Below are 27,558 nucleotides of genomic sequence, written 5' to 3'. Positions count from 1 at the left end.
AACAATTCTGCTAACATAATCTGTTCTAAAATATTCGTCGAACAGTTTGATTCTATTCTTCCAGGAGGGTGTAATAGTTAAAGCTGCTGCTTTGTGATCAGTTTTCAGGGTTGCATACTTTGGTGTATCCAAGAGTCAGACTACCGAGGGGTGGGCGGTACAAAATATGTTATGACCAGTGTTTTTTCCCCCTGGTAGTCAACAATGGTACTCCATCCTGGCATCTTATTATACGTGAGGACTAATAACATTTTATTCTAACAAGAGAAATACCTACGATCCCAGATAAGAAGTCCTGGGTTCGAATCCTGGCCTGGGCATGGGTAGTCTTTGTGTCCCTTCATCAATTTCATCATATCATCACTTGCATCTTTGCGATTAGCCAAATGTGGCAGAAAAGAGGAGTAATGTAAAGCAAATCAATCAATCAATCAGTGAAACAAACAAAAGAAATACATGTGTGTGTGTGTGTGTATGCTTTGATGCATCATCGTCTATGAACATAACACAATTTTGAGTAGTTGTTCTGATGAACACATTAACAAACAACAAGGTAACATATCAACTTGAATAGTGCCCGAACCTTTTTTCCCAGAAGAAAAAAGCAATAACTGTAACTTTTTACAGACTTAATTTTAACAATCAGGTTTGCTACCTTTTTCTTCCATAATAATACTCAAATTTAGACATGTTAAGTATATGTTTATCAAGATGAAGCACATTTTTAGTTAATACGATTAGTGAATATTCCATTTTGAACTTCGCCAGCCCCCGTGGCAGAGTGGTTTGCACATCGTGCTACGATGCCAGGGGTCCTGGGTTCGAATCCCAGCCAGGGCATGGATGTTTGTGACTGTGAGTGTTCATTCATCAATTTCATCATATCATCACTCATCCCCATCTTCGCAAATTACCCAAAAGTGGCACAAAAAGCGAAGTAAAATAAAGCAAATCAATCAAAACCATTCTGAACTTTCAGTTTATGAAACACATTATTTTGTGAATGCAGGCAGTGTTGTGCCTATGTTGGAATGAATTATGCTACAGCTACAAAAACGTTTTTTTTATCTCATTTATTTCATATGACATAGACCATTAAATTATCCAAAAATACTATGTAACAGAATGTTTTAAATCTGCTACACAGTTGTGTTTTCCCATTGTTTTTCTGGATGTTTCAAGCAAAAATAACTCCTCCGTGTATTAACCATTCCAAATTAGCCGTATTTAATTGTCTGGATGATTTCATCCAAATGGAATACTTTATACATCTTCCAAAATATCTGGCTGCTATGAGAATGGCAATTTCCATGGTCAAAACATTGGTGACCTCCAATTTGGTCCACAACGATCTCACAACGTGCACTATAGTTCAAAACATTTATTGTCAAATTATAGCTTAAGCCAAGCCCTAAAATTCTAAAGAGTCTCTTTTCTTAATCTCCAAAAATGTAGTTTAGGCAGAGATTTGAATGTGTCATCAGAATTTGGAAAATTCTCAGCATAAGAAAAATTATTTTTTTATCTACAATCTTGAAATATTTTGAACAAATGCAAAAGAAAAACAAAATCATTCCCGAGGTGTATTTAGATGTGATTAATTTCAGATAAAAATCTCTAAATTTTCTGCAGTTATTGTGGTCTCAAAATTGGTGACTTACCTAACCTTCTTAGAACACACTCTACATTACAGAGTTTTTACTAAAAACTTAAAACTCAAGTGATGCCGTAACATTGCTGAGACTTGTGTTTCTTAATCTACGAAAATATAACCTAGTCAAATACTATGAGCATAATTTAAAGTTTTCGCAAGACATGTTAAACCAGTCTGTCATCTACTATCTTTAAACATGATGACATTTTTTTCTCAAATTCAATGTGAGACCAACAAGTTATCTTGCAACTATAAAAATTGCAACTCAAAAGTTTTGCATTTATGCCGGTTATCAAAAATAGAACGTGTGTGATTTTACCTTTTACCACCACTCCTCTCCTAAGCTATGAAATATTATTTTATAAGTTTTACTACATTATAGAGCATAGCATAGAGCCTGCCCGCAACATGTGGAAAATAAGTTTTTCATCCACCATCTTGAAACAAATTGTTCAATTTTGTTCACACGTTTTTCAGCTGCAGAAATAATTTTATTTAAATGATTCTAAATTTACAGCAGTTATCATCATTAAAGACTTATCCCTCTGTGCCCATCCACCCTAACTCATGCTCCTCCTAAATCATGCACTATATTTTGATAATTTTGCTGCGGTAAGTTTCATGCACAAAGCTGACATTGTGGTAATTATGAAGATGCACGACTTGCATGGCTACAGAGCTCCTAACCAGACATAAATAACATTTTATTGCATAGGCAAGCAACCCATTAGGATGATAAATGACAAAAATAATTTAAAGAGTGTTCCAATTTAATTATGTCACAATTAACGACATTTCAATAAAATTACTCAATTCTCCCTTGTAATATTTAAACATGCAAAAATTTCTTGTATCAATTGATCATCACAGTAGAAATGATGATGTGCCACTATGGATTCCCCCACATAAGGAAGTGACTGATAACCAAAGTGCTACCACATTTCCAAATTATAAGCTTTGTTCAAGTATGCTGCATCAATAAATGCAAACGTTTTATCTAAAAATTTCCGATACCTTTTCTTTTTTGTTTCTTAGATATATGATATTTCTATTTGTGTTAAATGTTCATTTCTAGCATGATTTGAGCCGGACCCTGTAGCCGAGTGGTTAGCACATGGCGCTGCAACGCCAAGGGTGCCGGGTTCGAATCCCGCTCGGGCTTGGTTATTTGTGAATGTCCATTCCTCAATTTCATCATTTCATCACTCATCCCCATCTTCGCAAATTAGCCAAGAGACACAAAACGTGAAGTAAAATAAACTAAATCAATCAATCAATCAATCTAGCATGATTTGAGGAAAACAGCCTGAAACACCCACTATGACTTGTACTACATTCACTATTTTTAGTATTATAAGCTCTGATAAGCCTTTTCTTTACAAGTTTTCCAAAAAAAAATGACAATTATAGAACCTCACAAGGATTTAAAGCAATAATTTACATTTTCTGAAAAAAAAACACCAATTTTGACTGGTTTTTTGGTGGGTTTTTCAAGGTGGGTTTTTGTTAAAAAAAAAAACGTGTGGGGAAAACTGGGCTGGACCCACCCGGGCCAACCCTGGTTGTAGCGCGCTATGCTAACCACTCTGCCACGGAGGTAGGCTACAGGGCATGGAAATGATAACATGCTGTGTAAATAACAAGTGTATCAGTCCTGTTCCGTCATACATCTTTGCCAGATGATTGAAGGTTGATTATGATCGGATACTTCCAAAATGTAAGATTTTTTTTTTTAAGTTTAGACATTTTCATTCCCAAACTACAGCACTGCATATGTTTCAATGTTTTTTTGTCCTGAGAGTGTTCGTACTTAGGGAGTGTAAGGGAAAGTTTAAACCATAACCACCAAATTTGGGAAATTGTGAGAAGAAAATTAGGGGAGTGTTGAGTAAGTTTGGAGGAGTGAGTTTTGATAAATCTCTGGGCCCATGAGAGAAGAATATTACCGCAAAATAAGAAAAACACAAAATAAAGTATATGAAAACGCCAACAATTTTTGCTCCAAGATTTCCAGAAATACCTCCCCCGACTTCGGATTTTCATTTCCGTTATTAAGGCGAATAGGAAAGGGAGATACCTGCGTGAAGCTTTTCCTCCCGCAAGAGACAGATTGAATTCCTGTTATGGCACATCTGATGCGCAGATTCGCACAGAATTCGATTTAATTTCGTGATAGTTTTCGAGAATCGATTCTTGCGGTTCGAGATCTTCCATCGCAGCAAATGAAACAAGTTCTGTAACTGGTGGAGGAGTTCTAGAAACTGTGAGCAAATCGTTGACATTTCTAGCTAACTGGATCTCTGAGGCAAGTTTAAGTAAATTATGTGACTCGTCAGTCATAAGCAAGTTGGAGTTGTGTGCTTCTAAACCACGAGATGCTCCATGAGTACTAACTAGTTACTAGGATCTCGCCAGTGGTAACGTCGTGGCCTTGTAATCAAGGGGTCCTGGGTTCGATGGCCGGTAGATGCATGTAGTGGTTCGGATCGCACTCTAAACTGTAGTGTGTTTGTTCATAAGTGGGCTTAAAAATAAGAACTCAAATAATCAAATAATAAAGGTTCATTAGTTACTAACTGATGAAAGGAAATAATTTATACGGTACCAAAATAGTACTTGAATTGTACAGAATGTTCATGAAGTCCCGGTACCATTACGAGAAAACATAGCTCGGAAACTACATGCAATAGAACAATGCTGTTGGTTGCAAAATGAGATACAACTCTCCACGATTATATGCCATACACCTCAATGTGTTGCTCTAGTTGCTCTCAGAACATCAAGGCGGTAATCCACTTCTGCCCATACAGGCCCCAGCATATCACCAGTAACAGTTAGGATACTCTCCGTTATTCTTCTTCGAAGAGTAGCAACATCTGGAACAGGAGTGCGGTAAACACCATCTTTGACATACCCCCAGAAGAAGAAATCCAAGGGTGTGATATCAGGAGAGTGCGGTGGCCAGGGAATAGGTCCATCACGGCCTATCCACCAGCCAGGGAAATGCCTCGAACGTCCTTGGACCAATGAGAGGGTGTCCCATCTTATTGAAAAATTATGGTTGGTTGGAGTTCCTCCAACTGAGGAAGAAGGTAGCTACTGTTTAAGCTATGTTATTTTGTAATAGTACCGGAACTGTACTATAGTGTACCAAGTTTCATATTTGTATCTGAAATAGTTTCTATGGAATTGATAACTATCGAATGGTTCTGTTTTGATTCACATAGAAAAAATGGACATGCCATTCAAAAATATTTACGTAAATGAGGTTAATATTTCATAGGTCTTCAAGTGGGTTTAGAACTACCGTCACAACGTTAAAATACTTTGTACTTTGTATTGTACATGTGCTTCCTGTGATTGTAATGCTGTTTAAACAGGCATTTTTGGTGCTGAGTAACTTGCTATGGTCAGATAAAAATACCAGAAAACTCCCGGAAGTCGGAATTACGACAACTATTCCGAAGAAAGTTTAAGACAAGCGCTCGTACACGTGGAGGCCAGAGACTGCTTCGTGCTGTGTGAGCTTCACGCCTGCACACTAACCTCAAGGACAGCAGGAGTGCGTTCAGAGGCACAGTCACGGAAACGTCTGGGTTTTAACGATCCCATTGACAGTCAATGGAAATTTCAACCCAGTAGTGTCCGTGACTGTAACACAAGATACTGGGTCTGTTGCGGGAAACATCCAGCTGCTAACTAAAATTAATTTCTGGGAGCTCTAAGGTAGCATGCAATGTCAATTGGGCGTTATCCATTGTCTAGTGGTTTAAACTATAGTTATTCTATCACTAGATGTTGAGAGAGCACCTTTTCTCACGTCTTAAGGAGAAATTTATTTTGCCAGTGGTGGGAATCGAACCTATGATAGACCTGTGATTTTTACTGCAAATCCGTTGCTCTAACAACTACTCCACGGCGCCCCCGTTTAACCCCTTCGCTGTGAAATTTTCTGACAAAATGGTTTCCCGTTCTGTGTATTTTTTTTTCCTGAGTTTGCGTAGTAATATTTTCAAGTAGCTACTGCTTGAGCACAATTCATCCGAGTATCATGGTTCATACGTCTTTCTCTTCAGAATAGAACAGGCTTTCAAATGGTACCACGCACATGTGTACATCAAGTATGAGGAAAGGGATATCGGGGATAATTCGGGAAATTGTCCTCCGAAAAATCCCTTTTGGTAACTTTGGGGCCCTCTGGACCGGCCCTGGATATAGGTACCCGATTATAATCTACCTTGAAAAATACTATGGTGTATACGTAATGCGTCCGCCAAGTTTCATTGCAATATCTTCAATAGATATGAGGGATGAGGGAAAAAATATTTCGCAATCCTGTTTGACAATACTATTAGAAACTCAAAAACCAAAAATAAATCACCAACAGTTCAAATAACGCAACACCAAAAAATGTACATAAAGCAACTGACTAAACGCGGCACACAAACGAACTCACGTTTGCACTTTGTCAACGTAACACAAAAACAGTTTACTTTCCTCTGAACTTCTTTTTCTTCTTCTTTGTAGGCACTGAAAATCGTGACTAAATAATAGGTCATTGTTTCTTCAAAACATATGTTTCACCAACAAAATCGTATTATTCCGTTCAACACAGGTTACTTCAGTCAGAGATGTTCGCGGGCGTAATATTACGCCAACACAGGGAAGGAGACAATGTATTATGTCCATTAACATTACATCTTAATGTATAACCTTTGTTACTAATATTCAGCGAATTATTGGCTCTAACTTAAACTAACAATTCCGCTTAGTTCTAATAGTGAATGTGTGGTTAAGGTAGGAGAGCCAGATTTAGAACTCTTAGCAATTAGTTTTTGTGACTGTTAGCAGGTGAACTTGCCCCGCATCAGACCCCTGCGGGGGAAGGCGCCCCCCTTTTCACGGTACCACCTCCTGCTCCTTCTGCTACGATTGTAATGTCACACCGTACTCAGGAATCAAGATGACGATAAGTTCCACACTGCACGAACATAACCGACGAAGCCTTCTGCCTTGGTCATTCCCTTCCTTTCCACCACTCTTACAACGCTACAGTACCGCTACTCGCTGTGCAGCCCACACGTACATAGGAGAGCGCTCTTTCACGAATACGGCTGGTTGACCAGGCCTGACTTGGTTCTCTCGTATCTCGACACAAGACCAGACTTGAAGTATTCACAACACGCCGACCAGCAGAAGCGACAACGCACTGACATCATTCCATCGAAACAATTATCAGTAATGTGGCTGTTACGTGACAATTAGGGCAAAGTGGAGGGTTCACAAAGCAATCAGTGGACAATGAATACGTAACGCGCTCATAATACAGAAGCCGATAACCTCACAGCACTGGAAGATGGAAGAAATCAAATCTGAAAATGAATAGCGGTAGTCTGATGTAGATACAACTGTATTGGATTTATTCTGGTATCAGATTTCAACGAGTGTTACCCAGGGTTGTTGAAGGTCCAGGAATTTTAAATAAATTCAATTCCGGTCCAGCAAGCGTAAATGGGTTCTGGACCGTAAAGAACCTTTTTATTTGTAAAGTATTTAAATAAGGTCCAGGAACCCTTTTTCCAGATCAATTTAAATACGATCCAGGAACATTTTTTTTTTCAATTAAACAAAACGCAACTTGGATCTAGAAGAAAGGTTTCCATCCCAGGGTTGTTAATTTCTAGGTATTTTAAATAAATTCAATTCCGGTCCGGAAGAGAAAATCAGCAAATGTAAAGGGTTCTAGGCCGTGAAGAACCTTTTAATGTACAAATTATTTCAATTCGATCCGGGAACCTTTTTTCAGGATGAACTTAAATATGGTCCAGGATCCTTTTTTCAGTGAAACAATACGCAACTTGGGCCGAATTTAAATTGTGCTAGAAGAAAGGTTCCAGTGCTGCAGCGGAACTCATTAGAATTTATGTGTTCCTGGACAGGCACGTATCCAGAAATTCTTTTCGGGGGGGGCTAAACATCATTTTTTTTACAGGGGTATAGATAGAACCTCACAAGGTTTAAGGTCGATGGTGGCGATTTAGTTCCAAAACGGTTTGGGGGGGAGGGGGAAAGGAAAGTTTACTTTCTCTTGGTAGACAAAGGTTGGCATTAAAAAGCCATAGTGCGGGGCCAAAAATGGAGAGCAACTGTCTCCTAAATTTGCCACTGTTTAAGCTGCTGTTTTTTTTTCTTTTAGAACGTGATATCGGGACATTTTTTTTTCACTCGACTCCTCTGTTGCAATGTACGAACGTTGTGTTTGTGCCGAAACGATCTCAGTATGTGTATGTGTCCGTTTCACGAAGCTGTTATGCAATGGACAATCCATTCGAATGTTTTGATTTGATTTATTTTATTTTACTTCGCGTTTTGTGCCTCTTGGCTAATTTGCGAAGATGGGGATGAGTGATGAAATGATGAAATTGATGAATGGGGTTCAAATCCGGAAACTTTTCTAACGTTGGAAGCGGCCCAGGCGCCCACCCAGCGTCGAATAACATGGGTACCTGGGGAAAACACTGGGGGGTAAAGGCGGTCAGGGGCGTGATGCTGATCACATCACCCCCACACACGACCGGATCAAAAAAAAGTGGGGCGTTACCCCCACATCCCCTATACGCCTTCATGGCGTGGTGCTAAGCACAGGGGAATGCTTTACCTTTTTCTACCTTTTACATTCGCAAACAACCATGCCCGAGCGAGATTCGAACCCGGGACTCTTGGCGTCACAGTGCGATGTGGTAACCACTCAGCCACAGGGTCCGGCCCATTCGAATGTGTTCTCTCAGGTTTGGATATGATCCTTTATGGTGTTGTCGCCTGCCTTCGAAACGTAACATTAACAAAAATCCTAATTTTCCATCCTTGTGACTTGGATCTTCAAGATTTAGTAAGAATTCAGACCGAAGGCACACACACGTCGTTTGGAATGAGTGACCCAATCAACAGAAACTTTTCACACCGTAGCGGCAAGACAGGCTGCACAAGCCTGTGTTCGATTTGTGAAATCCTCAAGCTACACGTATAGCTTGTAGCTTCGGTGTGAAACCTGGTGGGTCAATCTCATTGTCACCTTGAAACGGCAGCTCATGTTGACCACAGAAGAAAAATATCTTGTCAACCGGTGGGAATGTCCCTTAGTTTTATTCTATCTCCTTTTTCTGTGCTTGTTAATTAAACAGGCAACATCTTACGGTTGGGCATACACAAGAAATGTGCCATGCAGAAATTTTAGCGGAAAATGTAGGCTCCACCAGGCATACTGTGCCATTCCTCTACAGCGACAGCAAAAGATCAAGCGAAGCCAAGAATGACTCGGTAGCTCACTTGGTAGAACAAAGAATGGCACGGTACAGGCACGTATCCAGGAATTCCCCATGGCGGGGGGGGGGGGGGGGGGCTGAACTACATATCTTTAAGGGGTATTGATCGAACCTCACAATTGTATGTTTAAGGCCTGTGGTGGTGATTGGGTTCCAAGGCCTAGGATTAAGAGGCAAAAAATGGGGAGCAACTATCCCTTAAATGGTTGCCACTGTTTAAGGCTACCATTTTAATCAGAACGTGAAATCGGAACGTTTTTTACCACTCGACTCCCCTGTTTCCATGCATTAATATTGTGTGCCAGAACCATCTGAGTGTGTGTGTTTGTCCATTTCTTCTCATCGGGCATCAACACATCTATGGTGTCTGGGTGTTTTTACGAAGCCGTTACACATGCACGGGATGGACAATCCACTCAACAACGCGAGATTCAAACTGTGGGCTACGAGGTGGACGCAGAAAGTTCTCTAATATTTCTCTGATTCGAGCCTGAACACCACTACTGTGTCTTGTCCTCCCATGTTTGCAGCTCTTATCAAAGCCGAAACCCACTAAATTGTTCATATTCAGGCCTCTGAAAACCCTTCAGTTCCCAACACATATAATGTTTCGTCTCCCAATATGATCAAATGCTTACTTATTTATTTCTAGTGACGTGCCCAAGGGAGGATTGGTGGGGTCATAACCCCATTTGATCCAGTATTCCTTAAAAAAAGAACGTGAAAGACAGGAAAAGATGGCAAAATGAGTACTGACTACCAAAAATAGTATTCGTAACCCTTCTCCCTACCGATAATCCTGGTCACGCCATTCTTTATCTCGGACACATTTTTTTTTAAATCAACTCACCAGAAGTTTTTATCATTTCGTATTCGAGACTTAGGTAAAGTGCGTTCTTCCTGCAGGTTTGGATATTATCCTTTAGGGTGATTTCGCCTGCCTTCGCACCTAACCTTAACGAAGTCCTAATTTTCCATCCTTGTGACTTGGATCTTCAAGACTTAAGTAGATTTCAGACCGAGGGGATGCGCAATACATGACGTATGGAATGAGCCAATCAAAAAAAGTTTCACACCGTAGCGACACAAAAGGCCTCACAAACAAACGTTCGACTTGTGAAATCCTCAGGCAACACAGTGTGAAATCTCCCTTAGGAGGCCACTGTCATCGTCATCTCGAAACGGTAGCTCGTATTGACCACCGAAGACAAAATTTTTCCTCAACCGGAGGGAATGCCCCTCAGATTTCTTCTTTCTCCTTTATTTTCTGTGCTTGTTAATAAAACTGGTAACATCTTACAATTTGACATACACAGAACATGTACTATGTAGCCTAGCCTATACATTTTAGCGCAAACTCAGTCGAAGTCAAGGGTGGATCGGTGGCTCAGTTGGTAGAGCAATGGCATGGTATGCTAGAGCCCTGATTCGGGTCCTGGTAGAGCCTGCAATTTCCGTTAAAATAACTGCGTTTGCAACATCTTCTTGCTTTCTCTTCTCGACATTCATAACATTTTCGGCTGTCCCTTCATGGTAGTTAAGTATTTGTTTGTGTGCGAACCTAGTAGGCTTAAACAAAATTATTTCTTTTATGCCATGAAATTCTCGGACTGCATACATGAAATTTTGTTCGGGCACAGCTAAATCATCACTCAAAACTTTGATTTTCAGTTGACCTGTGAAGCTTATTTCTGTTTCAATAAACAGCTGAAATATTCACTTTAGAAAGAGAGACCTTCGATCTCATCGGCCCTCGACCTGAACTAGCTGCACTACACTGAGGCTCCAGAAGTTCCGCTGTCGTCAATGTCTTCAGCTTTGAACCCGAACTAGTAGACTTCGTTACTTTACGATATTCAGTTGTTTTTTATTTTTATTTTCGAATCACTAGATCTTACAAAGCAAGCAATGGACACTCACAGATCACTAATCGACTGTATGAATTGCCATACTCTGAAAATTCTGAAGTCTCATTAACCGATTCTGTTGTACAGATCAACCGGTAAATTGAAGCCGCATATTTATATCCTCATTATATTCTAGAACGTTCCGCAGATAAAACGATTCGTTAATATTGCCAGTAGTTCGACTCCTTCTCTTATTCAAGAACGTTTCCTCTCGCGCTTTCCAGAGATTAAAAATTACAACGAATCCTCCTACTTGTGGCGCTACCTTTGTTGTGCAACTTCCAAAAAGTTGTCTGCGACAGCACCGAAGTCGCCGAAAGCGCAAGAAAAGTTTGCGTGCAACATTATCAAGAACAGGGTTATATAGAACATTCTCCGTCTTTATAATTACGTATTCAAGAAGACAAAAACATAATTTTATGTAGTGTAAACTGAAAATTTTCTGTTTGTGTGTGAGTGTGTGTGTGTGTGTGTGTGTGTGTGTGTGTGTGTGTGTGTGTGTGTGTGTGTGTGTGTGTGTGTGTGTGTGGGCCTCAAGCACCCTGATAACCACCTTGGATACATGTTATTGACAATAACAGGGTTATAGAACATTCTCCGCCTTGTCTTTATAATTATGTATCTCCTTAAATTATCGTCACATTATTCAAGAAGACAGAAACATAATTTTATGCAGTGTAAACTGAAATATTTCCTGAAGGGCCGGTTCGAGCCCTATGATCTCCATCTTGGATACGTGCTATTAACAATAACAAGTTTATAGAACATTCTCCGTCTTGCCTCGATAATTATTTTTCTCCTTAAATTATCGTCACATTATTCAAGAAGCCAATGGACTAATTTTATCTAGTGTAAACTGAAAAATTCCCTGGGGAGGGGGGGGGGCTCGAGCCCCTGATCCCCATCTTGTATACGCGCTATTAACAATAACAGGGTTATAGAACATTCCCCGTTTTGCCTCGATAATTATTTCTCTCCTTAAATATTGTCACATTATGTAAGAAGCCAAAAACCTAATTTTATCTAGTCTAAACTGAAAAATTTCCTTGGGGGAGGGGGCTCGATCCCCCTGATTTCCAACTTGGATACATGCTATTATCAATAATAGGGTTACAGAACATTCTCCGTCTTTCCTCGATAATTATTTCTCTCCTTAAATTATCCATATATTTTTTTTCACACCACAAGGAACCAAAAACCTCATTGTATCTAGTGTAAACTGAAAACTTTCGGGGGGGGGGGGCTCGAGCCCCCTAAGCCCCCTCCTTGGATACGTGCCTGTTCCTGGACATTTCACTGCCCTGGTGTTAGCCAGATACAAATTTATTGAAACCATTATGTTACCGTTTATAGTCGGGTTGTTAGCATTGAGCATTACTAAAGAAAGCTGGGCCTCACCGATAATGTAGTGGCAACATCGTCGCCTTGTAATCAAGGTGTCCGGTTGGACATCCCCTGGAGGCACATAGTAGTTCGAATTCCATATTAAACTGTAGGTCGTATCCTGATTAGTCTGTCTGCGCATAAAGTGGACTGAAAACAAAAACTCCATCAAACTCAAAACTCAACTAAAGAAACTGATCAAAAAGGATATCCTCCTGTTTTGTCCGTATCGGGAATTGCAAGACTTGTAAAGATACAAAGTGCTTGCAAAATTCCTCTGGGCCTTCAAGATAAGGTCACTAAAATTTTACCATAACTAACATTCAACTAAGATTTCTCGCCGAAGTAGTGGAGGGGTTAGCACAGCGCACTATGGCGGCATGTGTTCTGGGTTCGAATCCCGACCTGGACATTATTGTGAGTATTCCGTCATGAATGTCATCATACGCATCGTCTCAATTAGCAAAAAATAGCAGTAAAGTCTCTAATTAACAAAAATCATAATGAACTGAGATTTTTGAACTGTGAGTCCATGGCTATTAAAACAATGTATTGTGAGATCAAAATTGATTATTTAAACTGGAAATATTTCAAAGAAAATTAGCATCCACAAAGTAATTCCATATTATCTCTGAAATGGTATCAGTATAACGGCTGAAACTGGTACTGTAAGATGACGAAAATTTTCTGTAAGGATTCATGGCATCATATCTGTAAATATCTTGGTTGTGCATCATCCAATCGCAAAATCCTGTTTCAAGGTTATCAGCCCAAGTTGGGCGCCAGGTTTGAAGCTCTTCAATTCAATTCACCTGTACTGTGGAGTTATCACCTTGAGCAGAGCACATACCATTAGGACGTTTATAACCGCCCTTGCTACCTTCGTCTCCGGTATCTGCCACTCTCACCCCATCTCCTCCATGTTACCGTGGATGAAATGTGCCCTCAGGTGAGGTCTGCGATTTGGTCTCCATGGCAACCGCGTTCGGAGGCTCCCGGTTTGCTGCCGGCACACTTGCTAATCGAGGAAATCGCCGTAGACCTTTCTCACCGAGATCTCTTCGAGACCTCACTCCCTCGGCCTATCGAGTCAGTCGATCGAAGGTGCCATAAACAGCCTTCTACCGATCGGTAAGGTACCCCTTTTATCGCCACTGGTGTCTTTAATATCCAGACTCAATCTCTAAATATGAAGTAAACACCGTGAGAATTGTTACAGCCACCGGCAAGAGTGTAATATACTCTAAATGAAAGCACAATAGCCTCTAGATTGTCGGTCTGCACGTGTATATTGTTTAGTTGCAACACTACTTGTCTACCTTAGAGTAGAAACGCCGTTATTTCTAGCCACCAATAGCCTAAGAGACATATTGAAATCAATGGGCCTCAGGTTCGATTCACGGTGGAGCCACATTGCACAGCAGTTGTGATTCCACTTTAAAACTGTAGGCCCAGTCCTAACCAGACAATCTGAGATTAAAGTGAAAGAGATTTTACAATTATACAGACAACAGTGAAATAAATTCTCAGGAGCCCACCCAGCGTCGAATAACATGGGTACCTGGGGGAAACCCTGGGGGGTAAAGGCGGTCAGGGGCGTGATGCTGATCACATCACCCCCACTCACGACCGGATCAAGTAAGTGTGGGGCGTTACCCCCACACCCCCTATACGCCTTCATGGCGTGGTGCTATGCACAGGGGAGCACTTTGGAGCATTTCTATTTTGTTGCGTTTCGAAACTTTTCTGCCTCTTGGGTTAATCACGACGATGAGGATGTATGAATAACTCAATAGTATGCATGGCCGTATATAAGGAGAGGGGTCCAAACACGCCTTGTTGGTTTAATAAACATGTTACACTAATTGTGTGATCAAAGAAAGAATATATCAATACCCCATTGGTTGAAAAGGTTTTGAAAGTTATGAAAATAAACACACAAGCAAATATTTATATCTTGCTTGAAGTGGAAATTTTATTGGTCATAATATACACATCAAAACAAGTTTGGGAACACCCCAGTTGCCCAGTGAAACAGTGAAATATGGAACGATGCCTGGCATTTGACTCATGGTAGATGTCAGGCCAGACAATACCAGCAGAGCAGACAGAAATAGCAGCACCACCGTGCGGCGTGGGTGGGAATAGTGCAACTCTCAACCACTCCGAGCTGTCAGTACGGCTGTGTTTCCGTGTGTTGCAGTGAGTGAAACGCACCTGCCTGAGTAGAAAAATGCCTCCAGTAACGATCTCAGAATACAATCGTGTTCGAATTGTCACCTTAGTGGAGGAAGGTTATTCTTATCGTCAACCTAACCAACGAGTGGGTGTGAGTGTATCTGCCGTGTCCAAAACGGTATGTGGAGACTGGAGGCATCGTCGATCGTCCTGGCAGTTGTCGTTCCCGTTCGTCGACCCTTGCACAGGACCGCTATGTCCGAATTCTTGTCCGAAAAAAAACAAACCGAACGCACTGTTGCAGACATCAGAAATAACATGTTCGGAGCTACAAGTGTACACGTGACCCCACAAACCATTCGCAATCGGCTCCATAATGCACGGTTGCATGCACGACGTCCCTGGAGAGCGCCCCCGTTAACCACGACACGCTGTAGTGTGCGATATCGGTGGGCTCAACAACACCACGACTGGGACATTCAGCGATGGCCCAGTGCTCTCTTTACTGATGAATGCCGCCTGTGTTTGCGACCTGATAATGGTAGAATACGTGTGTGGCAAGAGTCGGGTAGCATTGCTCGAGCTCGGTATGTGCTGGAGCGGCATCAACAAGGAGGTGGCTCAGTCATGTTTTGGGGTGGCATCATGATGGGCCGTCGCACGCCACTGGTTGCTGTCCAAGGGTCTATGAATGTTGTCACATATCGGGACTGTATTTTGGAACGTCTTTTTGCGTCTTTTCGTGCTGCTGTGAAAGATGCTTTCGTGTTGCAGGATGACATGCTCGTTGTCACAAGGCATGGATTGTAGAAGCGTTCATCGACAATGCAGGTATCACTCGAATGGACTGGCCCCCATTTTCCCCAGACATGAACCCCATCGAACATGTATGGGACAAGATGAAAGAGCTGTCCGGAAGCGTGTACCACCTCCCTCAACACTAAACGACCTCCGATAAGCGGCAGAAGACGAGTGGGATAGGATGGACCAAGAGTTCATTGACAGCCTCATCAATGGTATGCCACGACGTGTGAATGACCTGAGACGCGTACGAGGAGACGTTACTCGCTACTGAGATGGATCATGTGCTTTGCAGAGATCAGGTCATGTGCTGTCTCTTTTTGTTCCATTTTCGTCATAATGGCATACTTTGTTTTATCGCCTGTCACTTGACTGGGATTGTCATATCGTTTCACTGTACTGTGGTCAAAGGTTTCCTCAAATACACTATTCATTTTTCATGACGCGTATACCTCGTTTTCTTTCTCTAATACCCGGTACTGTCGGTGTTTCCAACCTTTTTTTTGATGTGTGTAAAATTATTTATTAATAATTAATGGTAACAATTATATTTTTAACTTAAATTTTAACCCCACCCATTATTTTTATTTGTTTGAGTTTGACTCTTGTTTTAAGTGCACTTTTTGTACAAATAGGCTAATTGGGACAGGACCTACAGTTTAAAGTGGAATTCGAACCATTACATGTGTCTCCACCGAATATCGAACCCATAACATTGTCCTAGTTGGTAAAATGCTAATAATGTGTGCGAATGTGTGGGTATAAGCTGTCATTGATTGCATTTTGTAAACACCGAGTGCTTTACTCCTTGCGCGGTCCGAGGTTTGCTCTTTGTTTACAAAACAGAAGATTTCCGAGAGGTGGCGTTGGAATCAATCAGTACACAGTCTAGCAATGAGATCTTGACTTTTCTTACTGTATTATTAGCATTTTACCAACTAGGACGACGTTTACAAGCAATGAAGTCAGTGGCGGCTTGTAATCACACATTCGCGATTATCTCGAAAACGGCTCGTTTGCAGACCAATGTTTACTGAGACTTTTTTTGCTTCTATTATCGTGTACTTTCACCTGTGTCAGTTTGCGCTATTACTTGTGAGACACCCTGTATATACGACCATGGTAGTGTGACAAGGCAAGTGATACGTCCATGCTGACAAGGATTCGAATCTAGGGCCACTGGCTTTGTGAGAATTAGGCTGACCAATCTGTCACGGAGGCTTGCTCTAGTTGATTAACAAATTCTAAGCAGAGGAAATTTTCCCAAATTTCAAATTGCCCGTTTCGATTCCTCGAAACTAATAAAGACGTTTCCAATAAAACCGTTATTTGTCAAGGTAAAGCGGAAAGCTTAAGGTTAAAATGTCAGGTTAAGTCTAACTGCTAATAAGTGACGCGTCGTTCCAACACACTCCTGTACCCTGTGAATCATATTCTGTCACATCCCCCTATTCCCCTTACCTCAACGATGACATTGTGAAGCGTATCTGTAGCCCGGGTGACCGAAATGATCTTGAAAACATCTGAGAAACTGTACAAGAATGAGCGTTGCTAGGCAATGCGAAGTCTCTCAATTTAATGGATGCTGACGTGTAAAAATCCGCATATTGTTCTCGTCTCGGCACCCAAATTAACCTTGGCAAAATATTGTTCCTAGGTGGATGCTGCGGTTGTGGCTTATCCCAGATGTTGATTTTAAGAGGGGGGGGGGAGAGATTTGTTACGTTCATCCCTGGGTTTCTGAAATGACCTCGTTGTTGTTAATTTCTAAGGAATATCTTGCAGAGATGGGGTAGTTTGAGTCACATTCAGGGCATGCGCGTCGCCAGAAATTTTCGTGGGGGGAAGGGGGATGAAGCCCATGATTGGATTTGGTTTAATTTTACCTCACTTCTATGCCACTTGTGGCTAATTCCGAAGATGAGGATAAATGGATGAAAGGAGAATCACAAACACATATGGTTCCGTGACTGAGTTGTTAGCACAGCGCGCTACGACGCCAGGAATCACGAGTTCGAATCCCGACATGGATGTTCTTTGCCAGTGTTCTTTCATCAATTTCATCATATCATCACTCATCCTGATCTTCGCGATTAACCAAAAGTGACAGAAAAGCGAAGTAAAATAAACAAAATAAATCAACAAACACACATGGACGGCACACAACATAGACACCACAGAGGATTATTCTAGCTGTGAGTCCAGACAGCATAGCCTCGTTAGTCTGTAAGTGCTGTCCAGGGTAGTACTCGTAGTACGTGGAAGAGAGGTTGACGTTTGAGAGTGTTCCGAAATGCTCATCCCCTACACCCCGGAGGCTCAGGCCAGTAAGAAAACTTGAATAGTAGAATTAACAACAACAGTAATACTGAAGTTGTGAAGTTGGTTATTCACTTTCCTCACATTTCTCTCTCTCTTCATTCGCTATCACCTCTAGCTTTGTTGGGTGTTGCTAATTTATCTTCCATTGTTGCAGATTATGCGTTACGAAGGAGGCGGCCAATCACGTTGAAGATAATTCCCCGACTTAGCCTTCCCGGACGAAGCACCTCGGCACCAGCTACGACGGATTCCGACTGGCCGTTTCACAGGTGAGACAGTTCCCTAAATGTATTCCCTAGTTCTAGTTTTAAACTTTCTGCTGTTTAATAAGATTCCTTATTTATTTATAGTACATTCTAGTTTTCATATCTTCTTTTCCTTGTATTACTTTTAAACTTCTTATTCCTTTAGTTATAGTGTGTGAGGTGTAACTCTGTTCTTTTTGCGCCAAAACTTTGACGTCAGAGCGTCCACGTGACTGAAACATCCAATCAGTTTTTGTCACCTGATTCAGAGGCGGCAGGTAATTGGCTCTCCTTCTGGCGCGGTTTCTAATGGAGTGACGCTTTTGTAGAAGATGGTGTTATTCTTCATGGACAATAATAAGTTATCCTTTTTTCATTTACTGCCCTCTATAATGTTCCGTTGGAATGTATTGTTTCTTTTCTTTCTATACCTTCCATGCATTTGTTTTTGTTGCAGATTTATTTATATTTTCTCTTTTCCTTTCAATTCCTATTTCTGTATTCTTATCTGTTTTTTAAAGTGCCCTGCCCTCTGATACTGTTGTTGTTATTTATTTTTTCCGAATTGTATATGTAATATTTTTGAGGTATGGCAATTGTGTCGACTGTGGCCAGGAGTGTTTAAATTTAATTATGAATTTTTTTTTAAGTCCACTTTTTGCACAGATAGGCTAATCGGGAATGAACCTACAGTTTAAAGTGGGATATGTGCCTGATTTTTTAGTTTTCACTTTTGCATTCTGTGTTCTACTTTTCCAAAAATGTGATTTCTGAGGTGAAGGTTATTTTTGTTATTGTTCCATCAGAATATCAACAGAAGTTCAATCACGATTTGTAAGCTCAAAGTAAAATAAACAAGGTAATCTCGAGATAGACATTCGTTTTCAAATAAATTAGACGTCAGAGAATTTACTAATGCACGCACACACGTACACAAAGGAGGGGAGATAGAGAAACGCACCCAAGGAGAGAGTATGATGGCGACAGAAACACACAAAGAAGGAATTAATTACAATTTTTGGGTGCTTCGGTACATATGGGCTTCGAGGAAAAATCCCTTGCCTAAAAAATCCTTTAGCTGAAAATTAGAACAGGGGTTTAACAAGTCGCTTGAGAAAGATTGTAAAGAGACCAGCAGAGGATATACATACACGGCACATTAAAAAGATAAGAAAACGTTTAAAATTTCCTCCGAGACAGTATAAAAGGTCCGTGCTTCTCAGAAAGGTAAAAAAACAGTACTTAATTACTTAAATCACTCATCATCTCACAACACGGACGACAAGGAGCGGAGAACTGAAAAGTTTGTCTCAGGATATTAATTAAAATCGGCATGTGACCGACAAAGGAGGTAGGGAAAGAGAGCGCTAGGGAAACACACGTAGAGAGGAAGAGGAAGGAATTTAAAATAACATGTGAGAGAACGAGGGAAGACAATAGAAACGAGAGAGATACAACAAGAAAGACAGGAAAATCACCAAGAGACAGTACGAGAGAGAAAGTGACAGGAGAAGGGAGAGCAGGAGGAACGTAGAAAGGAAGCGAGTTGTAATTAGTTGGAAGAATAATTCGTCTGTAGGGAAGAGAAAGGTAAATGCAATGAGATAATCAGAGAGAGAGAGAGAGAGAAGACTGGGAAAGGGAAAGTCAGGAAGACCTAGAGAGGAGAGAAACAGTACGGGGAAGGGGGGAGGGAGAAATTAGAGCGAAAGGAAGATAAATGGACAGGTGACGATAGACACAGAGAGGAGGGAGAGAAACCGCTTGGGAGAGTTACCTAAGTTCCCCACCGCCACTAAAATCAGAATCTCAACTATTTTTTTCTCCATTCACATTTCCCTTTGCAATTCGACGTTTGCCCTTCTTCTCCGCATGAACTCAAACATGTTGTTTCCTTGTTGGAGCCTGGTTATATCAAGAGTCTCCATCTATTCTTGTGGCCGAACGAATGGAGATTTCTACTCCATGGAAGAGCTTTGTGGGTTGTTTGTGGGGAAGGTTCTTCGAGGTTTACCGCTGGTGTTTTCCCTCTAAAACTGAATTTTCATTTTCAAGGTTTGCAAAGTAATTTACTTGATTGATTGATTGATTTGTTGTTTTAAGTCCACTTTATGCACAGTAAGGCTAATCGGGACTGGATCTACAGTTTAAAGTGGAATCCGAACCACTTGTGCCTCCACCGGGTATCGAACCCGGGACCCATTGATTACAAGGAGAAGACGCTACCACGGCGCCATCGGGGAGGCCCAAAGTAATTTACTTGTTATGTTTTTTACTTAAATTGCTTCACGTAGAATACCATTTTTTTTACGCACATGTAAAGAACTAATTTTCTTACGTAAATTAGTAATATAAAGACTACTTTAATTATATTACATTTTAAACTTACATTTTGTTTTACATATTTCAGCACAAAATGATTATTTTCTGAAAATTGTTTATAAAGTCACCTCACACCCACACCAACAGATTTTTAAAAATAGAACTGTTGTTTCACATATTTTTACAAATTGAGAAACATGTTGATATATACGTTTTGCACTAGTACTTGTATTTATGGCGTAACATAATTATTTACGACAATTTATTTGGATTGGATTTCAAAGTTTTAGTAACAGCTTCAAATTCCTTCTCCATGCGTATTGTACACTTGCGTAGGCTAATTATGATGTGAATATGAATATCAAAGTTTGTAAAATTTCAATTAAAGAGTCAAGGGCGCTCGCATGATTTTTTTCTCAGTGGCAGTCATAGAAAATTTTATTATTATTATTTTCATCATCATCATCATTATTATTACTGCTATTATTGTCGCTATTATTTCTGTTAGTGATTATTATTAAATTACTATTACTACTACTAATTCTTCATGTAGAAAACTTTTTTTATGCGTAATTGCAGAACCCTGATTGTGTTACAATGTCCGCTTCGAAGGTTCTAGCCTCCCTACGAGGATGCTATCAATGATTTCCCTCCCTTTTTGTCCAGAGTGTCAAGATTTCTCTAATTAGTTCGCGTATACTGTTAAATGTTAAAAGAATATTTATAATGTTCTGACGTTAAAATTCAGCGGTCCACTACTACTACTCTCTAGCCTTCTTAAACCCGAAGGTTCATGGCTGCAGCAACACAGGCCTTCCATCTGTCCCTATCCTGAGCAAGATCTATACACTCTTTTCCATCCCTACCGATTTCCTTTAGGTCCATCTCAACGTTGTCCCTCCATCTTCGTCTTGGCCTTCCTACAGGTCTCTTACCATCAGGTTTCCCAACAAGAATCCTGTGAACTCCTCTTTCCTCTCCCATTCGTGCCACATGACGTGCCCACCTAAATCTTCTTGATTTAATCATTCTAATAATATCTGGACATGAATACAAATTATGTACTTCTAAATTATGCAACCTTCTCCACTCGCCTGTCTCCTCATCCCTTTTAGGTCCAAAGATTTTCCTAAGGATCTTATTTTCAAATACTCTCAATTTATGTTCCTCTTCCAATGTATGGGACCAAGTTTCGTATCCATATAATACTACAGGCAAAATTACTGTTTTGTAAATTTTAACTTTTGGGTCATTCCACGCCATTTCAACGAGGTCATGACACCCAACAACTCCGATTTCGATGAAATTTGGTATACACCCTTCTATCATGGTTGAAAGAAACCCCCTAAATGTTTTTCACTCTATCTCAAACGGTTTTCATTTTACAGCACTTTGAAATGTCATCAAATCAGTATTGTCTGTCACTCTTGAGACCCTCGACACAAGATACCGTTGCTTATATTTTATTTCATTTCTCCTTAACCAATCATCAGATCTCTTTGAAATTTTACACAAAGTTCAATGAAATAATGAGGATTCCAGAAAAAAATACATCAGCACTAAACAAATTTTACAAATGCCAATAAAAAGACTAAGAATGGATTTGCAGCCTAATTTTTGTGGTGGGAAAACTAGGTTACGAAAATCTGAATTTTCATCATGTGGGTATGATCGAACCTAAAACTTTTGATGTTGGAAATCATTGCAAAGACATGCTCTTTCTCTACAAAAAATAAAATTTTTGGTTTATTTATTCCTTCTAACGAAAATTTTACGTTCCTTGGAAATTGCCTAAAATTTCAGCGTCAATCCGTACCAAATGGTCCAGCACTGGTCGCTCGACCATTTTTAATTTTTTATTTGTTTGTCGTTGTAACCCCTGTACAAAGGTAGTTCAAAACAGGCATTATTTTTCTAAAACTAGACTTGGTTTGAAAATGGCGGCCATTTTTGTTTCATGACTTGTAACATTTTTGGCCTATGCAGACAGTTGCGAAAATTATGATAACTGCTAAGAAAACTTATAGAAATGTGGGGTAAAAAACATTGTTTTCAGTACATTTCAGGCAACATTTTATGTTCCGTATCTTTTTTCACTACATATAATGCAAATGGCTGAAATTTAGGGTCAAAACTGACTCATATTGCATCCATCATGAATTGTAAATTTGTGAGACACATTAATACCCACACGAATTTTACTTTCTGTTTCACTTGTGCATACTTTCATCATATTGACAAGCTTCTTAGGTATTCCAAACTCGACTAATAAATTGTATAATTTATCTCTTTTGACCGAATCATATGATTTTTTAAAATCAACGAATAGCTGATGGACATTTTGATTATATTCCCCCTTTTTCTCTAGTGTCTGTCTCATGTGAAAAATTCAACGGTCTGCCTGTTAATTTACATAAACAGGAACTCAACCGTTTTTTAGTGATTCCAGCCGCATCTCTGTGAGTTGGCTAGAATGATTTGATTTTAGTTTTGTTATTTATCGTCGCTCTTCCAATTTTTGGCTAATCGCGTTGATAAGCACGAGTGATGACATGATGAAATTGAGGGACACTAACATGCCCAGGCCGGGATTCCAATCAGGGATCCCTGGCGTGACCGTTTTTAAAGTATTTACTTATTGCATAGTTAACCTAACTAGTTCAAGTTTCATTATTTAGTTTTAGAAAATATGTTTACAGTGCAAACAACTGGAATTTATAATCATTATCTATCTTTATGCATGATAAAATTTCAAATTTCAAATTGAAAGTTTTATCTATATACAGGGTGAACATAAAGTCCCAGCCCATTTTGCAGAAATAATGTATTCATGAATGTGATATTACAACATTAGTATACAACATATCAGTGCTGTTCAACGTGATGTCCATCAATTTCAAAACACGTTTCCCAACGGGTCAGTGTTGCTCGAAACACTGTGTCCAACATCGCCCCGGTGATGAGTTCGCATGCGTGCCTTATGCGTTGTTTGAGGACTGCCACATTTGCAACCTTACTCTTGTAGACCTGTTCCTTGATAAAACCCCATGCAAAAAAATCCAATGGTGTAAGGTCGGGGGACCGTGATGGCCAAACACGTGTGGATCCTCTTCCTATCCATCTGTCTGGAAACATGTTGTTGAGGTATTCCCGCACAGTCAAGGCGAAGTGCGGTGGTGCGCCGTCTTGTTGGAAGATCACGGAATCAAGAATCCCATCATCCTGTAGCTGTGGCTGGAGGAACACTTGCAACATTTCGAGATAGGTGTCTGCTGTGATGGTGTTTTCTGCAAACATGAATGACCCATAGAGTTTTTGTTTCGTGAAACCAAGCCATACGTTCACCTTGGGTGTATTCCGTTCCCATTCGATAGTTGCATTCGGGTGTTCAGAAGCCCAGATACGACAGTCATGACGGTTCACAGTTCCACAGGTGTGGAAGGTCGCCTCATCACTGAAAAGGATGTTCTCCATTAATCCATCCTGTGCTGCAGCCACGCAGAGTTTGTAGCACACGTCTTTCCGTACAGCGTAATCCTCCGGTTCCAGTTTGTGGACAACCTGGACGTGGTACGCTTTCTTTTTTAAGGTGTAGTGCAACACTTTCCACACCGATGATTGAGGTATCACCAGTTCTCGACTGAGCGACGAGTTGATGCAGTGGGACTACGCTAAATGGCTTCACGGATAAGTGCTACTGTATCACCCGACATCGATGGTCGACCTGTACGTTGCTCATCGAGTACAGATCCGGTGCGCATAAATTTGTTCACCAGTTTTCTGATATTACCTCGTGTTGGAGCCTCTCGTCCACATTTTCTACGAAACGTCTCCCTGATCTCCTCGAATGTCTGACCACGCAAACGTGCCGTTACAATCACAATTCGTTCTTCTGTTGTTAGCATCTCCTCGGAGTATCATTCACCTGAAATATAAAAACCATGCATTCATTATTTCTGCAAAATGGGCTGGGACTTTATGTTCACCCTGTATTTCAGCTGTAATATCGCGTTAGCCATGAATTATTAGTTTTAACTCTTTGTTTCCTTGCGCAGGTAAGAAGTTCAAACTGCGTCAACCATCTTGAAGGTTTCATTGCCGTTTGGTAAGTACATACATTCCTTTCTACTGCAATGTTTTCGTTGTTGCGCATCTTGCTTTGGAAGTTTATTATTTTCTTTAAAAAGTATACTTCATGAACATTATTTCCTCAACAGTAGTATCGTCACGAAACGTGTCATACCGTAATTATGACTTTTGTTTACTACGATAATGTGAAATTAGACGGAAGCCTAATGGTTCATACAAAATGTATTTGCGGTTTTTCTAGATGCTTATTGAAACGGATAGTAGATGTTCCTAGTGTTTCAGTACTGTAAGTTGTCAATTCACATGCAGCACGTCAGTATCAATCATTTTGATTCTGTTGTGTCGAAGTGAATTGTTTCACATGTTATTTTAAAGACAAAATACGACATGTGCTAGCTTTTAGAAAGAACTATGAATAAGATTTTACTCTTGAGGCTTCTGGTTTATAATTTGTTCTTTCTAGATCTAAACAAATTATAAATTGAGAAGAGCAAGTTGCAAAATTAACATATTGTTACTTATTGATCAAGTTCGTTCATCTCCGTAGAATTAGCAACACGCACAATGATTGCAGCGAAGCAAGTATCTCAGGATGTAGGTATCTGATTTTTATTGCTGGTGATGGTACAGTGGGATCCATGAGTATTGCCGTGCAAATTGTCCATCACCATGCTCGTGCACTTTATTTGACCCAATAAGAGCTTCAAGAATTAAAAGAAAACTCAAAACAAGCTGCTGACAACTTCTGCACCAGCATACATAAACATCCATCGCTTAAAACACATAGAATGTAAGAGAAAAATTAATGAAAATAGTCATGGACAATTTGCACGGTATTACTCATGGATCCAACTCTACAAGGCTCCTTGGTCGCTCTTAATCTTGGCGCCCGTTTCCATATGTTCTAAGATAAGGTATAGCGAATCGGTTTTGAATCGAGGGATGCATTCGTGCGATTACATTGGGCGCTCATGCACCACAACGACACTTAAGATTATTGCCTACTGCGTTGCAGTTCTTAATTCGGATAAATCTCGGAGTTCACAGTTGTTCTATTATTGAGATAACATTCTAGTCAGGTACTTAGCATGTCGCACAGTGGCAGGCAATTCCATTAGGAAATATTTTTCACATTAAAACCAAGTTGTGGTATATTTCCAATACAGAACTTTTCGTACAAAAATTTTCAAGACATCTTAATTTGGAAACGTGTATGTACACAATACGTTCGGGATCCATTTGAAAGCTATAAAATGAAGTCAAATGAACCGCGATCATGATCTTAGAGTATGTTAGGAGTTGTAACAGCGATCACAAATCACAACCCTCCCCCCCAAATAAATAATCGAACGCATAGAAGAGAAATGTGAATCAGAAATCCACAGAATAGTTTCGTGTACATATATGCCTACCCCTGTCGTGATTGGTTTTGTCCATACAGGCTTGGCACATGTTCCGTGATCGAACAGTAATAATAATCCTGACGATGATAATCTTTTAATTCAGAAATAAATAAAACTAACAGTATACTCTCCATTAAGGAAAACAGCAAGCGTATTTTTGTTTGGTGTCTTTAGTCCACGCTTTACGCACCGGAATACACGCCTTCACTTAATAAAGTAGCTCCTCAATTCTAGGGTGTTCGGGAAAAGACACATAAGTTACAAACTGAGATTTGCTTTTGCCTTGGTTTGAGTCAAGTTGAAAGTAATATAAGGGTAATTTTATATTGAGCACATGTAGTGGCGGGGATTGGGTTCCAAGGCGGGGGGGGGGGGCAGGTGCCAAAACTGGGGTGCAATGACAGTATATTTCCATTTGTAGATAAGGTTTAGTATAGTGCAGGGGCAAAAGTGGCGAAAAGTGTGTGTGTGTGGGGGGCAAGTGCCCCCTTAATCGCCGCTACTGAGCACATGTAAGGATTCTAACCAGTGATGAACCAACTTGTTTTATAATGCCGGATAGAACACTGTCTGCTGCAAATTTGCATTTTTTTTTTTACTTACGTGTTTTTTCCCGAATTGCCCCTACGATGTTTGTTGAATATCGAAATTTCAAGGTTGGAAACCTTGACCGATTTCACTGGATCCAGAACTGCGTGAACTCACAGAAAGAAAATAATTCACAAAGAGCTACATATGCGCATATTATATGGTGGTCGGTACTTAATAAAAAACTGTTTTCATGATATTTAACTCCATGTTTAAACGAGGGTTAATCCTCAATGTAAACCAATTTGTTAAACTACGAGCCTACCTGTTTATTAGGACAATTTGTGTTCATTTGATTCCAACGTTTTTAATCACGTGTGTCAGATTTTCTGCAATGTTATTCCATTTGCAGCGGAAATATATCGTTGGCCAAAAACAATTGTTTCGCGGAATTGGTTATCAGAGGTAACCAGATCAGTTCACATGGATGAAAAAACTTGCGCAATGAGCTTACACATCGAAGTCTATAATTGCCCTCGGCCTCCATAATGACCACGCAGAAACATTTGTATCGCTCGCTAACCCGCCCCCCATCATCCTCCCCGAAAAAAAATAATTACAGAGAGCCAATTCACTCCGTAGAGGCTCAAAATAGACCATAATAATGCTTGCAATCTGTGCAGGATCAACTTGAAAACTCGAGAGCTGAGAACATAGTTCAGAGTTCCAATAACAGATGGCGCTAAAGCTACCCTTCAACATTCTGCCATCTTGTGGGAGAATGCCGTACTACTTGGGGCTAAGATAGCACATGCTGGAAGGGAATGCAATCTTTTTTGCTACACGGCGTGCAAAAACATGGTTTGGGGAAGATGTTAACTCAGCAGACTGGTTCTTGAAACAAAGACACGCGGAAGAAATCCTGCAAAATGTAAATAATTTCTCAATTTTTAATATTTATATCGCTCAGTGAAGTTGTGGTGCAATCAACATTCAGCATAAAGCTCGATATTTTTATTGTCACTATTAGCTCAAAGCAGGATACGAAATCTTGGGGAGAAGGATGGGGGTGATTTCCCTCAACAACAGTCATGTCGTAAAACATTACCGGTGGTGGTAGAGTTTTGTGAAAACCACAAGGATAAAGGTGTGAAATATACTTTAGTAAGGGTAATATCGAAACACACACACACCAAGAACAAGGAATATTTTCTCTCTCTGTGTGTTATTGTGTTGCATGCTTTCGCTATAATTCTCTCTCTTTTTCACCGAGAAACAATAACCAGTAACAATGTATCCACAACAAAAGTAAAACAATAATGCGAGAAAGATATATGTATGTGGGGTGACCAGACGTCCTCTTTTATCCGGACATGTCCTCCTTTTCAGGTGTCTGTCCGGCGT

General features: G+C 40.2%; 1 long non-coding RNA gene across 1 annotated transcript in view; it reads left to right on the top strand.

Moving 5' to 3' along the window:
* The window catches only part of LOC145983862 (uncharacterized), a 37,893-nt gene extending 20,053 nt beyond the window's left edge, over window positions 1-17,840 (top strand). Inside the window, exon 3 of the long non-coding RNA XR_014441268.1 lies at window positions 17,722-17,840. This is a non-coding gene — a long non-coding RNA (uncharacterized LOC145983862). The remainder of the gene's footprint in view (window positions 1-17,721) is intronic.
* Window positions 17,841-27,558: the final 9,718 nt, after the last annotated feature.

The sequence above is a fragment of the Lepisma saccharinum genome, chromosome 1, assembly GCF_977018435.1.
Source record: "Lepisma saccharinum chromosome 1, izLepSacc3.1, whole genome shotgun sequence".
NCBI classification, from domain to species: domain Eukaryota; kingdom Metazoa; phylum Arthropoda; class Insecta; order Zygentoma; family Lepismatidae; genus Lepisma; species Lepisma saccharinum.
Note: the sequence above shows the minus strand (reverse complement) of the source record. Positions and strands in the feature narration are given on the sequence as shown.